Genomic DNA, 12,436 nt, shown 5'->3' with positions numbered 1-12,436 from the left:
AGATGTCAACACCACTCCAAGCAAATCCCAACTTGTTTGCAGAAGTAGAAAAATCTTTCCTAAAATTCATATGAAATCTCAAGGGACCCTGAATGGCCAAAAACAGTCTTGAAAAAAAAAACCAACCAAAAACTGGAAAACTCACACTTCTGTATTTCAAAACTTACTGCAGAGCCACAATAATCAAAACAGTGTGGGGCTGACATAGAGATGGAATAGAGACAATGGGATGGAATAGAGAGCCCAGAAATAAGCCTTTACATATGTGGCCGGTTGACTCTCAGCAAGGACGCTGGGACCACTGAATGGGGAAGGACAGTGTTTTTCACCAGCTGGTGCCAGGAAAGGTGGACCTTTACTTTACACAAAAATGAACTCAAAATGGATCAAAGACCTCAATGTAAAAGCTGCATTTCTAAAATTCTTAGAAAAACACATAGGGGAAACCTTCACGGCACTGAACTTGGCAGTGATTTCTTGAATATGACACCAAGAACTTAGGCAACAAAAGAAAAAGAATCGATAAACTCTGTTTCATCAAAGGTAAAAAAACCTTTTTCCATCAAAGGACACCAACAACAGAGTGAAAAGGCAGCCCACAGAGTGGGAGAAAATGTTTTCCGTTCCTACGGACGACCAGAGATTTACATGCAGGACATAAAAAGAACTCCTGCAGCCGAACAGCAGAAAACCAAACAACTCAAGTAAAATATGGACAAAGGAACTGAACAGACATTTCTCCAAAGAAGATAAACAAACAGCCAATAAACAAAATAAACTCTGCTCAGCACCACTAGTCATCAGGGAAATGGCAATTAAAACCGCAGTGAAATATCACTTCATGCCGAAAAGGACGGGTATTGTCAAAAACCCAGAAGATGACAAGGGCTGGCCAGGACGTGGAGAAGCTGGAGTCCTCGTGTGCTTCTGGTGAGAATGCCGGATGGCGCAGCTGCTGCAGAAAACAGTAATGGTTCCTCAAAAAATTAAATCAGAATTTCCGTGTGATCTAGCAACCCCGCTTTGAGGTGTGTCTGCCTAAGAACTGAAAGCAGAGACCAGAACAGACGTTTACACACCAGTGTTTGTTGGTGGCATTATTCACAGTAGTCGAAAGATGGAAACAGCCCAAATGTTCCTTGACAGATGAGTGGACACGCAGAATGTGTCATGTGCAGACAATGGCATATTATTCAACCTTAAAAGGGGAGGAAGCGTTGATACGTGCCGTTACATGGATGGCTCTTGTAAACCTGATGCTGAGCGAAATAAGCCAGACACGAAAGGATGAATATTGCGTGGTTCCACTTACAGGAGGTACCTGAAACAGCCTAGCCGCAGAGACGGGCAGCGGAGTGGGGGTGGCTGGGAGCGGGAGGAGGGACACGTGAGGGGCTGGTGTTTAATGGGGACACAGTTCCAGGAGGTGACGAAAGATCTTGGAGATGGACGGAGGTTGTGGTTTCAAAACAAAAAGAAAATACTTCATGCCACCGACCTGTACGCTTCAAGTGGTTAAAGTGTGTGCATCTTTTATCACCATAAAAGATGTCACTTAGACCCCCTTTCCTCCTTCAAGGACACCTGACACGACGTCACCAGGCAGCACCTACCACAAACCACGTGGGGGCTTTGCAGCCCACATCGCTGGTCTTCAGCAAGGGGATGAGGCACCTAAGTCTTGGTTGGGAAGGACCTGGGACTTGACTGTTGAACCCACAAGGGGAGGCTGACGGCAGGGCTGCTGACCTCAGGGGGACCAGGCTGAGGTGGTGAAGTGACGTGTTCCTGTAACGGGGAACACAGGTGAGGGCCCTGCAGGACCCCCGGCTCCCGAGAGGGGCCCGCACGTTGCCGGGCTGAGCTCTCACAGAAGCCACCCAGACGTGACTGACAGCCTCTGTGCGCGGGGCGTGGTACTGGGGAGGCTCATTCCTTCAAGGAGCTTATAGGTCCACTGGAGAAACCAGGGGAGTGCCTTCTGGTTCAGGACGACAAGGGCCAGGCTGCGAAGATGCTCGTGGCTGTCAGCTCAGAGGAAGGGGTGGTCCTCCAGGAGCGCACAGCAGTAAGGCCCGGGGCTGGGTGTGCGGGGGCAGAAGCAGGTGATGTGGCTGGAGCAAGGGGCGTCTTTCTCCCCCCGCTTTCCTTGCCTGCAGAGATTGGGCTGCTGGTATACCTGCCCCGGGACCTACAAGGAAGTTGGAGTTTGGACCGTCTCAGAAAGGCTGGCCCTGAAGCAGGAGGTCAGTCTGCCGTTGGCCGACTCCTGCCACCTGTCCTGGGGTCTGACAGCCCGTGGCCGCTAGGGTCTGGGTCAGCCAGGACTGTTCTCCTAAACACTTAGCCTGGGCGCCGCTGTGCAGGCCGGCCAGAGGAGCCAGCACTGGTGTGGGATCCTTGCAGAGAACTTTCCACTCAGTTACTAGTTCATCAGACATTTAATGAGAGGTGGGCGACGTAATTCCTGCCTCGTGGCATGAGAAGGGATTGTCTGCAGGGTGTTTACGGCCGTCGAGGGCTGCAGTACCAGCCATGATGGTACCACGCTGCAGTGGCCTTTGCGTCTGCGTGGTCACCAGGGAGTGCTCTGTGGGGACTGGGAAACGGCTGACGCTTAATTCCAAAAGGGGGAGGAATGAACCCGTATTTCCCATATGCTTGTGTGATGAATTTTACGCACATTTCCCTGAAATTGTGGGTGTTTATATTTTGATTCTCTGAAATTACCTTATTTCTCTACCTCGGATCTATTTAGGTAATTAATTAATCTGTGTCGTAAATGTCACAGCTGAGCGCTAGTCTTATTTCAATTTCCTCAATGAAAACAGTTTTACCTGCTCAGTGAGACAAAGAACTTGATTACCATCTTCTGAGAATCTTTTTTTTTTTTTTTCTTTTTCCTAATGTCCCTTTCAAGGTGCAGTGGTTCTGAGACAGTGCAGCTCTGGTCCGAGCGCGGCGGCCTCCTGCACCGCGGCCCTGCGGGGGAGGGTGGTGGCGTGTCCCCAGCCCTGCGCGGTGCCTTTAGTGGACTTCCTCCCTGTCTCTGCTGTTTCTCTCCCTTGTTTCTGAACTCCTGCTCACCCTCTTTCTTCCTGCTGTGTGTCTCCAGCCTTCCCAGGGCCACCCGGGGCCACGCCGTGGCACCACGAGGGCCGTGCGCGCGGTCCTGGCGTGCCGGAACACCTGTGAGGAGCTCCAGCCCGGCGTCACACCAGAGTGGGAAAAACAGACACGTCTCCTGGTTACTGTCAAAACTACGACACCCAGTCCTGCCACTTAACAGCCTCCTTGGCAGGCTCTTGGCACCCCCAGGATGGCACGCAGAAGCACCTCACCCTGCTCACAAGCTGCTGATGGTGTCCAAGTGCTGTGGAATTCAGTCTCAGCCCCCGAGGAGCCCGCCCAAGGCCTTCGGGACCCCGCTCTGACCGCCTGCGGGTCGGCTCTTCCTCCTGGCTGCCTGGGGCCCCGTGCTGCAGAGCCCCGTGCCTGTCCGACTCGCTCACGAGCCCCGGCCTCTGGGCTGCTGTGCTGAGTCTTGTCATGAGATGCCCGTGAAGTGCCCTCCCCGGCCACTCGAGGGCCAGCTCGAATGCCAGTCCAGCCACAGAAGGTCTTTTTGATGTCCTCCCGCCCGGAATTAATTCAAGCAAAGGTGAAACAAAGGACACGGGCCCCGTGTTGGTGAGACGTGGCGAAACGGGCCCCCCATCACCCTGACGGCATAACGGGTCGGCTGTGGGGTTCGGCTCCAAAGGCAGGTGTGCAACTTTGGACCCAGGAGCGCTGCGTCTAAGAACTGTTTCTAAGGAGGCAACGGGAAGGGGCGGACATTAGAGCAAGTGCAAGGCCATTCATCACGGGGCCTTTACAGTCGCGAAAACCTGGAAGGACGCTCAGTGCCCACGCCCATCCCAGGGACTTGGTTAAGTGAGTTGCGGTAACATCTGTGTGCTGGAGTCGTGTTCACCTGCTCAGAGTCGTGGTGTGGAGAAGTGGTTGCTGGTTTAGGAGAGCGTTGGTGATGTTTTTGTAAGAGAAGCAAACAGGATCTAAAACTGAGTGAAGCAGGCAGGGGAGGGAGACAGATGTTTGAGCCCAGAGGCGCTGGACGGGCAGGCTTCAGAGCACCGGGTTTTGAGGCCAGATGTCTACACGGTTCTCTGCGACCGTCCAGCCGGTGGCTGACCTATGGTCGGGCCCTCCTGTGTGAGCGCCTTCCCTCCCGTCTCCTCACGCCCGTCGCCAGCTTTCCTGGCGTCGCCCGGGGTGGAGAGGGCCCCACCCTCACTACGGTCCTTCTTATGCGTCAGCTCTGCGAGCCTGCCCCCGGCACACTCGCTCACTTGCCCCGGCTCCTCCTCCAGGGGCCACCTGTTCCCTGCCTTTTCGTGCCGTTGCTGGCTCTCCTCCCAGCTCCCCAGCCCCAGGCTCAGGGGGGCTGCCTCCCCTCGGCCCGCGGGTTCGGCGGGTCTGACCAGTGTGGGCCCCACGGTGTCGCTTTCTTGTTCCTACGTCTGACCGTCGGGCGTCGTCCCGGCCACTCCTAACGCCCTTGAGGGCGCTGGTTCCAGTGACTTGGGAAACGCGCACGGGGAGCCCCGGATGGTGTGTTCTGGGGCCTTTGCAGTTTTTTTTTGTTGTCGCTTTTGAATTCTTTGTGGGCATTTTATCTGACATTCTGGCGAGTGTTCGTTTGACCCCAGAGCGTGACGGAGACCACCTGTGCCTCCTGCCACCTCCTCCCCAGGGCTCCTCCTCCCCTCGCTCCTCTCGGTCAGAAGCAGAGGTTCCCCCACAGCTCAGAGACCACTGACCTGCAGGGGGCAGGGCCCCTGCCCAGGCTGCATGCTCCGCCTTGCCTGTCCCGGTGGGAGGGTGATAGTGGGGGTCCCCAGGTGGGAACCGTGCACAGTGAGGGCAGGATGGAGCAGGCTGAAGCGTTCTGGAAGTTTGGAGCCGGCAGACCTGGGATCAGACCCTAACTGCGAGGTGCCTCCTCCCCGCGGGCTGGCGTGCACCTGGACGCAGGTGCCCAGACAAGGCCACTTTCCAGCAGTGGCGGGGAGGTTCCTGGGGCTCCTGGAGAACTCCTGTCCGTTGGTGGCTGGCCCAGTGCAGAGCGGCTGAGAGGTGACAGCAGATGAGGGCAGGACCCGGCTCTCAGGACTGCAGTCCGGGGGCCTCGCCAGGTGTCCATGTGCCCCCGCTGGTCTCTGGCCCCGAGCTGGGCCGCCTTCTAGCCCTGCCTCGAAGGGAAGGTGGGCCCGCGCTGCCTGGGGTCCTCCTCTGGCGCCGGTGGCAGGAGCCCTCAGAACCGGGGAGGCTAATCCTGTTCTGAGTTACTCAAAGGAGCTTTGCGTGGACGGAACTAGAGGCTTTGAAACTTCTTAAGGCTGCCTTTGAAAGACCACCGCTACTTTCAGAGGTGGCAGTTCTGTTTGAAAGACAGATTTGAACCACCGTCTTTAAAGTCCTGGGTGGGACAGTCAAAAACAGATTGTGGCCGAGCTTCACCAGCCTGTCCTGCCTCAGGACAGTCTTAATGTAATTCCCAAGCTGAAGACTGTGGGCCCACACTCTGCTCCCTCACACTCCCACCCCCTCCCTCCCACGGCCCCTCCCCGCCCCCCAAACCCCAGGGTGACTGGTAGCCTCGGGGGAACGGCCCTGACTCTGCCCTGAGCCCGGGTGAGCTGTGCTGTGGGGAGGGGGCGGGGAGAGAAACGTCCATCGAGGCCGGGCCGTGAGGGAGGAGGCCGCAGTCCTTGTGATCCCGGGGGCTGGTGGTCCTGTGCACCTGGCGGGGGCGGGAGGCACCGCTGGGCGGCAGAGGGGACGGGCGGCACTGGCCCTGCCACCCTTGCCCAGATGCAGCGGGAGCCAGCGCCCGGCCTGGCTTTGTGGGGAGGGTCCCGAGCAGTCGAGCTGTCGTCGTCCCGGTTTACAGATGAGGGTGACTCTCGCCTGCAGTCATGTCCCCTCCTCTGGTCTCGGCCATGCTGTTCGGCGAGGGTGCTTGTCCCTGAACCCAGACCGTCCGGCACCCGAGCCCACTCTCTTGGCTGGAACAGGGGCTGTTTTCTGCAGAGGACCAGATGGGAAGCGTTTCAGGCCATGCAGACCTTGTCGAGAGTCTGTGGAAGGGCCGGCCTGCGCCTTGGCGGGGTGGAAGCCAAGCAGACGACGCACGATGTTCAGGGAAGCACGTGGCAGCAGAGGGACACGGATGCACCCCAGCTGCTCATTCAGGGACCAGCTGCCTGGCCTCTCCTGCAGAGTAGGGGTGGCACCGTCTCCCTGGGCGCCGCTGTAGGAGGACCTGATGAGACAGTGTGTGTGGGAGACTCACCCGGTGTCTGGCATGTGATTCCCTCTCAGTAAATGGGGCTTTTCCCCTCCTACCTCAGGGCAGCCCCCAGGGCGGGAGGCCCTCGGTGTAGAGCCTGGGTCGGGGATAGGCACTGGCACTCAGACAGCAGTCTGAGCGTGCGAGAGGCCTCCGCGGCGGTGCCGTCACAGCTGGGCTTCACGGAAACCTTCAGAAAGAGACCCGCCGGGTCGTGAGGCTCCCGCGGCTTTCAGATGAGAGGGCGGAGGCTTTGAGCGTAAGGATCGCAGGAGACCCCTGCCCCTCCTCCCCCCGTGAGGGTCTTATCCCTGGATCCCACGTGTCATAAACGCCAGACCCAGCTGGCTCCTTCCCCCGTGGCTGTTTCTCTTCTGAAACTTGGGGCAGTGAAGCCATTTCCTTCCTAAGGTGGGGATCCCAGTGATCGGATGTTAGCAAATCTCATCTCGTAGCCTCAGGGTCAAGCTGATTGACCACCCTGGAGGGCCCTCTGCTTCCTAACGGAGGCACGCAAAGGTCCCCCTGGACAGTCGGGCCAGCTTGTCCTTCCCTGGCTTGCTGTTGGCCTTTCTCTGCTCCCCCCACCCCGCTGTGGTTCAGCAGCTCGGGTCTGCTGCTCCTGACCCTTCATATGCGTCCTTGAGCACCAGGATGGCGAGGACAGCCCACGGAAGGTGACCAGGGTGCATCTGGAGGAGCGGGCAGGGGTGCTGAGCAGGTGACCTGCCGCTTCCTGACCAGCAGGCACACAGCGGGCCCAGTGATGCCTTGGCGACCCTGCTGCGAGACAGGCGCTGTGCTCTGACTCAGGGAGAGTGGGTGGGGCCCGGGCAGAGCCCGCCCTGGACCACTGACTCTGCCTTTCTTGTTCTGAGGTGGTGGCCGCGGCAGCGATAGGATGGCTGAGTGGGCAGCCGGCAAGCGGCCCCCGTCTCTTCCCAGCTCGCCGGTGGAGAAAGCGACGCAGTTTGCGGCGCGGCCGCATCCCCAGCGCGGCGCGGCCCTGCCTGCCGCTCGCCGTCCGTTCTTCGCCGTGTGGGTCCAGGGGCCTGTTTTGTTACCTTCGGTGAGTCCTTGCCGGCCAGTGTCTCGGTCCTCTGATGCCTCAGTTTCCATGATTTGAAAGAGGAATAATGCTGTTCGAGACGCCCCGGAGCTCAGTGAGTTAACGAGTGAGAGAGTGTCCCATGGGCTGTGGGAGGCCACGCTAAGTCCTGGGTGTGTGTCAAGCCTGCGTATTTACAGGGACACTGGTGGGAAAAGCTGCAGCCTCAGGGACACGAGGCCGCTAGTGGGGGTGTGCTGGGCCTCCCGAGCACACGCACACACCTTGGGTTTCCAGCTTCAGAGTTGCTGTTGGACCCACGGTCTTTCCCTTTTGGAACTTTCTCATCTCATCTCCACCAGCCCTACACACTGAGAGACAGACATGGAAATTCCAGTTTGCCGTGCGGGGCCAGGGTGACCACAGCGTTTCGGCTGCGGCTGCCAGAGGCCACTGCCAGCCACCCAGGGTGTGTGTGTGTGTGTGTGTGTGTGTGTGTGTGTGAGAGACACCGTTACGGGGTAGGATTCACACAACATAGAATGAACCCTTTGGAAGTGTACAATTCCACGGTTTTCAGCCTATTCACAACGTGATGTACGACCTCACCGCTCTCTAATTACAGAGCACTTTCATCGCCCAAAAAAGAAACTCCGTCCTTGTTGCAGTCGTGGAACAGAGAGGAGCAAATCTGACTCCGTCCTGGATCTGCTCCTTCAGCTCTAACCCTGGGCTCTGTTTCCTGGGCTCAGTCCTGCTGGTTCCGCTCCTTTTGTGAAAGAATGCAGCCCAGAGCCTGAAACACACAGGACAGCCTCTTCTCAAGGCTCTGACCTTTAAGGGTGTAACACTCTTCCATTCCTATGAAGTGAAAAGTTGCAGGATAGAAAATAACGTTTGTCTTGCTGGAGGTTTGCAGGGACACCATGACCTGCCGCACGTGGATGGCAGCGGGAACAAAGGACTCCGACACCAAGAAGTTTGCCACAGCCAAGCACACCTCCTCCCCTTTTTAGTGAAAAAGGAGCCTGAATTCTGAGCTGGGTGGGATGGTTCTCCAGAACATTTGTCTGCCATCTCCCAGGTCTGCTGGCTTTCTGAATAAAGTCATTGTTCCTTGCCCCAACACCTCGTCTCCCGATTTATTGGCCTGTTGTGTGGCGAACAGAATGGGTTTGGACTCGGTAACAGTCACACCCTAGTCGCCCCTTCTCCCCGCCCGACGACCACTGGCCTACTTTCTGCCTGGATGGGTGGCCTGTCCTGGACGTTTCATGTGTGTGGAATCACGCAGTGTGTGGCTTTGGTGACTGACTTTCCACTCAGCATCATGTTCGCGAGGTCCACCCAGGTAGCAGCAGGTGTCAGAACTTCACTCCTTTTCATGGCGAAATAATATTCCATTGTGTGGATGGACTACATTTTGTTAATCTGTTCGTTTAGACTTTTGAGTTGTTCCCATGTTTTCCTGTTTTGAATACTGTTGCTGTGAGCTTATGTGTGCAGAGTTTTGTGTGGACTCATCATTTCAGTTCTCTTGAGCACAAACCTAGAAGGGGAATTACGGGGTCACGTGGCAACTCTATGCTTATCTTTTTGGAAACTGGCAGATTGTTCTCGAAAGTGGTGGCAGCACTTTACCGCGCCCCCAGCAACGTGCAGGGGTCCCAGCGAAGAAGAGGGCTCCCCTCTCACGTCCTCATCCGACTCCTGTTACTGCCTGACCTTTTTGTTCTAAGCATCCTAGCAGGTGTGATGTTTTGACTTGGGTTTTTCTAATGACCAGTAATGTTCAGCATATTGTGTGATGGGCTTGTTAGCCCTCTGGGCATCTTCTTTGGAAAAACGTTCTCAGACTCTTCACCCATTTTTTAGTTGAGTTATTTGTCTTTTTTATTGTTGAGACGGAACAGTTCTTTAGAATATTTTGTATGTAAGTCCCAAATCAAATGTCATTTGCAAATATCTCTGATTTTGTGGGTTTTCTTTTAACTTTCTTGTTGGGATCATTTGAATTCCCCTTTTGTTTGTTTGTTTGTTTTTTAGGGGGAGAGAGGTAATTAGGTTTTTGTTTATTCTTGGTGGAAGAACTGGGGATTGAACCCAGGTTCTCGTGCATGTTAGGCACGAACTCTACCACTGAGCTGCACCCTCCCCGCTGCTGGGATCATTTGAAGCACAACCGTTCAAAATTTTTATTTTATGTTTAGTTTATTATTGTTAATTTTGGTGCTGTTGGTGTTATATCTCAGAGCCCATTAGCTAAGGCAGGGTCACTATGTTTTCTTCTAAGGGTTTTATAATTTCAGCTCTTATGTTTAGGTCTTTCATCCCCTTTTACTTCTGTGTGTTGTGTGAGGTAGAGACCCCCTTTCATTCCTTTTCACCTGAATATTCAGTCGCCCCAACACCATTTGTTGAAAAGAATATTTTTTCCCCAATGAATTCTCTTGGCATTCTTTAAGAAAAAGGTACCCATTTACTTCTGGACTCTCAATTCTGTTTTATTGGTCTGTATGTGTATATCCTCACGCCAGCACCATGCAGTCTTTATTACTGTTGCGTTTGTAGTAACTTTGTGAACCAGGAGTGAGTCTTCCAACTTTGTTGTTCTTCTTCAAGATTTTTTGGCTATTTTGGGTCTCTTGCATTTCTATGTGAATTTAGGAGCAGTGTGTCAACTTTGCAAAAGAGGCAGCTGAGGTTTTGCTGGGGATTACACTGAATCTGTAAATCAGTTTGGGGAGTATTGCCGTGTTATGAGTATTCACTCGTCCTTTCCCTGAACAGGGAATATGTTTCCATTTATTTTTATCTTGTTTCATTCCTTTCCAAAGTATTTTGTAGTTTTCAGTGTATGAATCTCAAACTTATTTTCTTAAATTTATTTCTAAGTATTTTATTGCTGCTGCTGTTACCGTGAATGGAAATTTTTTAAGTTTCACTTTTGGGCTGTACATTGCGAGTGTATAGAACACAGTCCGCGAGTCCCACATCCGCAGGTGCAGAGGGCTGCCTGTGTTCCGCCGTTTTGCATAAGGGACTTGAGCGTCTGCTGGGGTTCTGGAACCGGCCTCCTGAGGACACCGAGGGGTGGCTGTACAATTGTTTTCCTGTATTTGATCTCATGCCTTGCAAATTGCTCAACTCATGCATTAGATTTTTAGCAGACTCTTTGCGGCTTTTTAATATACAAGATCATGTTGTCTGTGAATGGAGATAGTTTTATTTTTTCCTTTTCTAACTTGCTTGCCTTTTATGTATTTGTCTCACCTAGTTTCCTTGGCTGGAAACCCTAGTACAATCTGAAAAAAAGCTAAAGGGAGGTTGTCCACCTTAAGGCGAAAGCACTTGGCCTTCCACCATTAAGTACGATACTAGCTGTGGGCTTTTCGTCTGTCATGTTATCAGGCTGAGGAAGTTATCTTGTGTTCTTACTTTGCTGGATGTTTTCATCATTAAAAGTTGTCCAATTTTGCCAGATGCTTTTTCTGAATCTATGAGATGATCATGTGGTTTTTGTCCTTGATTCTACATTCATTGATTTTAATATATATACTAAACCAAACTTGCACTCCTGGGATAAAAGTCACTTGGTCATAGTAAGTAATCTTTTTTTCATATGTGGCTCAATTCAGTTTGCTAGCATTTTGTTGAGGATCTTTGTGTCTCCATAAGGATATTGATTTGTAGTTTTACTATCTTGAGATGTCTTTGTCTGGTTTTGGTACCAGGATAGTAATGGCCTTGCAGAATGAGCTGGGGAGTGCCTCCTCCTCTTCTGTTTTTGGGAGAGTTTATGAAGGATCGATGCTCATTCTACTTTAAGCGTTTGGCAGAATTGACCAGTGAAGACTTCCTTCTCAGGAAGCTTTTGATCACTAATTCAGCCTCTTTACTTGTAGGTTATTCAGCTTTTCTGTTTACTTTTGAGTTAGTTTTGGTAGTTTGTGTGCTTTTAGGAGTTCATCCGTCTCATTTAGGTTATCTATTTGCTGACATACAATTATTTATAAAATCTTCCTCATCGTCCCTTTTATTCCTGTAAGTTTTGTAGTGACATCCCTTCTGTCATTCATGCTTTTAGTAATTTGAGTCTTTTCTCTTTTTGGTGTCAATTTTGTCAGAAGTTACCAGATCTTTTCAAGGAGTTAACTTCTGCTTTTGTTAATAACCTTCTTCACCCATTTTCCGTTCTCTGTTTCGTGTATTTCATGCTCCTCTTTGCTATTTTCTTCCTCCTCCTTGCTTTGAGTCTTACTTGCGCCTTTTTTTCTGTTTTCTTAAGAAAGGAGATTTGGTTATTGACTTGAGATCCCTCTTTTAAAAAAATATACGCATTTAAAGCTGTAGCTTTCCCTCCAAGCCCTGCTTTCACCACAGCCCTTAAGTTTTGGGATGTTGTGCCTTTATCTTCTTTCGTCTCCAAGCATTTTCTAATTTCCACTGTGATGTCTTCTTTGGGTCATTAGTTACTTAGGCTGTTGTTTAGTTTCAACATATGTATGAGTTTCCTGAATTTCCTTCTGACATTTAATTCTAATTTCATTTCATTGTGATCTAAGAACATACTTGGTGTGGTTTCAGTTCTTTTAAGAATCTACCGGGGCTTGTGTTGTGACCTGACGTGGGCTCTCCTGGGGGAGCCTCCGCGTGTACCTGAGGGGAACGTACAGTCTGCTGTGTGGGGTGGAGAGGTCTCTGGGCGTCTGTGGGCCTAGCGGGTTTATAGTGTTGTTTGAATCTTCTGTTTCTTCATTGGTCTTTTGTCTAGTTCTTCTGTACATTATTGAAAGTAGAATATTCAAAGCTTCAACTTTTATTATTGAATTGTCAGTTTCTCCCTTTACTTCTGTCAATTTTTGTTTCATGTGTTTTGGGGCTTCATGAGTCCCAGGGCTGCACTGCCGTGTTGTTTTCTGTTGCACCTCAGAGCGTCCTTTCTTGGGCCTGACAAGTTTCTGTTTGTTGTACTCTGCTTGTTTCCTTAATCAGCTTTCTCCAGGCTCGGTGCCGTCAGCTCGTGTCTGAGC

General features: G+C 52.3%; 1 non-coding gene across 1 annotated transcript; it reads right to left on the bottom strand.

Moving 5' to 3' along the window:
* Positions 1–9,485: 9,485 nt before the first annotated feature.
* TRNAV-AAC (transfer RNA valine (anticodon AAC)) lies at positions 9,486–9,559 on the bottom strand. Its single transcript has one exon. It is a non-coding gene; the product is annotated as a tRNA-Val (tRNA).
* Between the last annotated feature and the right edge of the window lie 2,877 nt (positions 9,560–12,436).

The sequence above is a fragment of the Camelus bactrianus genome, chromosome 33, assembly GCF_048773025.1.
Source record: "Camelus bactrianus isolate YW-2024 breed Bactrian camel chromosome 33, ASM4877302v1, whole genome shotgun sequence".
NCBI lineage: Eukaryota > Metazoa > Chordata > Mammalia > Artiodactyla > Camelidae > Camelus > Camelus bactrianus.
The sequence above is the reverse complement of the archived record's forward strand: the minus strand, read 5'-3'. Positions and strand labels throughout refer to the sequence as shown.